Source organism: Chelonoidis abingdonii, chromosome 18 (genome assembly GCF_003597395.2).
Source record: "Chelonoidis abingdonii isolate Lonesome George chromosome 18, CheloAbing_2.0, whole genome shotgun sequence".
NCBI classification, from domain to species: Eukaryota; Metazoa; Chordata; order Testudines; family Testudinidae; genus Chelonoidis; species Chelonoidis abingdonii.
In genome coordinates, this window is record NC_133786.1 from 3,463,968 (window position 1) to 3,467,834 (window position 3,867).

Here is a 3,867-nt window from a genome sequence, read left to right on the forward strand (position 1 = left end):
TTTCCTGTAAGAGCGAGGGGGTTTCCTGTCTCCTCTTTGCCTCTCGCGCTGTATCCACTTTAGTTTAAATGCTGCTTTGGGCCCGGCCCCCCGCCAACCCTCATCTATCTATCCAGTGGTTAGGAATACTCGCCTGGGTTGTGGGAGGATGGAGCGAACGTGCGCCCCGGTTACCAAAGCTTGTCCTCGAAACCTCCCTTCCCCCCAACCTCTATAATATGCGGTATTTTACCTTCCCCCTCCCCGTCTCTGTGCCACTTATTAAATTGCTTGCCGGCCCCCCATCAACCCACCCATCAGTGGTATACTCCCCTTTGGAATCCGTTTCAATCCCACTCTGTTCAGGCAGGTACTTCACAGATCCTCCCCTATCTGACCTGCGTCTTGCGAACCACCTGTCCGAACCCCCCCCTCTCAAAGTCCGGAGTCGGGTCTAGGGGACTAATAATATGGATGCTTCGGCAGCACGGGCACTCGCCCCACCCATTGACACCCAAAACAGAGGTGCATCCCCATACACCCCTTCAAAATAATCATTATCGTCTTCCACAACCTCTTTACCTATCAATGTTACAAGGAAAGGATATTTTTGTACTGCTCAGTGCAGCAAAAGAAAGCCCCTTTACACTAAAAGACAAGAGCCCTGGTACATCCCTATCTCATCATATTCCCCTCACCCAGCAATTCCCACTGGCCACACAATACATAACTTAACCCATTGAGTCACAATACACAAGCACCAACCCCTTACCACAGGGAGGGGACACAAGAGCTCCTGCCCGGGAATAAGGATAACTTGTAACGCCGACTTAAGAGGATGTAAAACTCCCACAACCACCGAACGACCCAGGAGGGATCTAAACCATGGTCAGCCCCATGCAAAGGCACACCTAACCCCCGCCCCGCACAATAGAGGGACTTGGAGAGCCCCACTGTGCCCCGATAGATAGTTAAAGGGAAACGCTGCGAGGCAAGAGCTCAAGGGACCCTCCCCTCCACAAAAGAAAGGAGGAGGGGACTTGAACCAGCCACTCATCGGTTGGCCAAGAGCCAACCACAAGGATCACCGAGAAGCCATAGCAGTCTGGCCCACTCCAGGACATTGCCTCAACGGCCTAACCAGCAAGAAAAGAGAGAGCCCCCCACATCCAACCATATCGGCACTAAGGCCATTCAGTGAGACTAATACCAACACCTCCCAAGAAGACAAAGGAGAAAAGAAAGAGGAGGGGAAACCACCAACCCCTAGCCACGTTCACAGCCCCAACCACTGCCTAACCAAAGCGGCTGATACACCTTGTGGCCCAAATGGCTATGTCACCAAAGTGACCCTCCTTCGACAGAAAAGCCAGAGAGAGTCCCCACATGGGAACACCTCCTAGCCCAGCACTCAGGCCATTCAGCGGAGAGGCAGGAGATCAAGGTTCAAATCTCTTCTCAGCAAGAAGAAAGGGGCTTTGAACCCCAACCGGCCCCATGCCGGGCATGCACCGCAGTCACCTGACTACACTGTGCTGCTGGCTCCCTTACTGGCCCCATGACTATGTAATGTAAGTAAGTGGAACAGCTTCAGCAGAAAAAAAGAAAGAGTCAAGGGGCCCAAGTGAGCACCTCTGAGTCCAGCAGCTGGCGCTTCACTTCAGGACAGGCCATTCAAGTCCTTCCTCAGCAAGCCTGGGAGAAGTTGAACTAGCGTCAGCCACACGCCGGGTAAGTAGCCAAGCCACAGGACTACACAGGGGTTCATCTTCCAAGCCTGGCCACTTACTATTGAATAAATGTAACTTCAGAACAGGCCATTCAAGTTGGGGAGGAGTTGAGCTATCATGGACCCTTGACTATGTTATGTAAGTGGAACATGCCCCTGCCACTCTGCCAGTCGAAAGGCATAATTGAACCACAACCCTGACACCCCCTGCCAGGCGTTAGTGTAAAGACATTATCAAAGCATAACTCTGACAAGTCCTTTACAAGCCTCTGACACACCCCGAACACGCCCTCAGACTAACGGCATTACTGAAGCAAAACCCTGACGCCCCCACCAAGCCCCTGACATGCCCTCAGGCTAAAGGCATAATCAAACCACAACCCTGACACTCGCCCGCCATTTCCCTGATACGCCCCTGCCACGCCCCCAGACTAAAGGCATACTCGAACTTCAACTCTGATATGCTCCTGCGAAGCTTCTGTCATGCAGAAGGCATAATCGGAGCATAACCCTGACATACCCCCGCCAAGCCTATAGACATGCCACCAGGCTAAAGCCATCATCGAACTACAACCCTGACATGCCTCCCGGCTAAGGGCATGACTGAACCACAACTCTGACACTTTCCTGACATGTCGCATGATGCCACCAGACTAAAAGCATAATCGAGCCACCAAGCTGACATGCCCCCACCACGCCCCCAGGCTAAAGGCATAATCGAACAACAACACTGACATGCCTCCGCCATGTCCCTGACACACCACTACCACACCCACAGGCTAAAGGAATAATAGAACCACAACCCCTCCATGCCCCTAAGACGCCCCCACCATGGCCCCGGTCTAAAGGCATAATCGAACCACAACCCTCATACGCCCCTGCCAAGCCTTTGACATGCTCTCGATATGCCCGCCGCCTAAAGGCATCACCGAACCACAACCCTGACATGCCCCTGCCAAACTTGTGACACAGCCCCACCACACCCCTGACACACCACCGCCACGCCCCCAGTCTAAAGGGAAACCAAATTAAAACTCTGACATGCTCCTGCCACGCCCTCAGTCTAAAGGCATAAGTGAACCACAACCAGGGCCGGCGCTACCATTTAGGCGACCTAGGCAATGGCCTAGGGCGCCAGAATTTTGGGGGGCGCTATTTTACCGGGGCGGGGTTCTAGGCTCGGTGGACCTACGCAGTTTCGGCGGCGTTGTGGTTAAAGGTTTGGACTGGGCGGTCCCTGGACCTTTGGCCGCGACGTCGCTTAATGCTGCGGTGGTCGCCGCGCTTTAGTACGCGCATCCCGATTGACTGCGGCTCCCCGAGGTTTCGCAGCGGACCGTCCGGGGCGAATGACTGCGGGTAGGATCCCGACCCGCGTGCCGTCCCGTGGCTTCCTTTGCCTGATAGGTTTCTTTTCTCATTGTTGCAATGTCTGGTGAAATTCGCCATGCTGTCCTTCACTGCTTATCGAGTTGGTGGAAAAAATCTAGATGAGAGTGAAAATGTATCTTTAGTGAATGTTGCACCAAGGTTTTGTATGCCTTGAGGAGGTTTTTCCACCAAAACCGTAGTTGTTCGTGCCTTGTTTTCTGAGAAATTTATTGCCACAATGGAAGGTTTCCATGGTTTTTCTGCACGCAGTGCATTGGTCATGCATAATTCTCAAGAAGTTACGATTGAGGCCAAAAAGAACCTTCCTTTATTTAGCTTCAATCTTAACTTGGAAGAATTTTCCACGAGGTACTTGAAAGCTGCCTTGTTTTTGTCAATGGGGCTTGAAAGTTTCATAGAGCAGACCCAGCTTGATGTGTGGTAAATCTTGATTCAACAAGTGGTGGAGCGGATTTCTCCAGGCGATGTCGGAGTGGGATCTTTCTTGATGTAGTGGGATTCTGGCAACGACTACCCGCAGAGAAAACAGCAGTATTTGTGTTCCAGTGGCAAAGCAAGAGAGCAACAACTTCAATTTATGCACTAAGCTCATGATGTGTTGGTCAATAGTTTAATGCACTCAAAAGTTGTTTCATGTTGTATAAGGTTTACTATATGGACTGATTACCACTGAATTATGCAAACATTGCATTATGGCAGCAAAGTTAAGATCGTCTTCGATGAATCAATGAACAGTTCATCATGGCTTGTGAACGATGTTAAGGGGC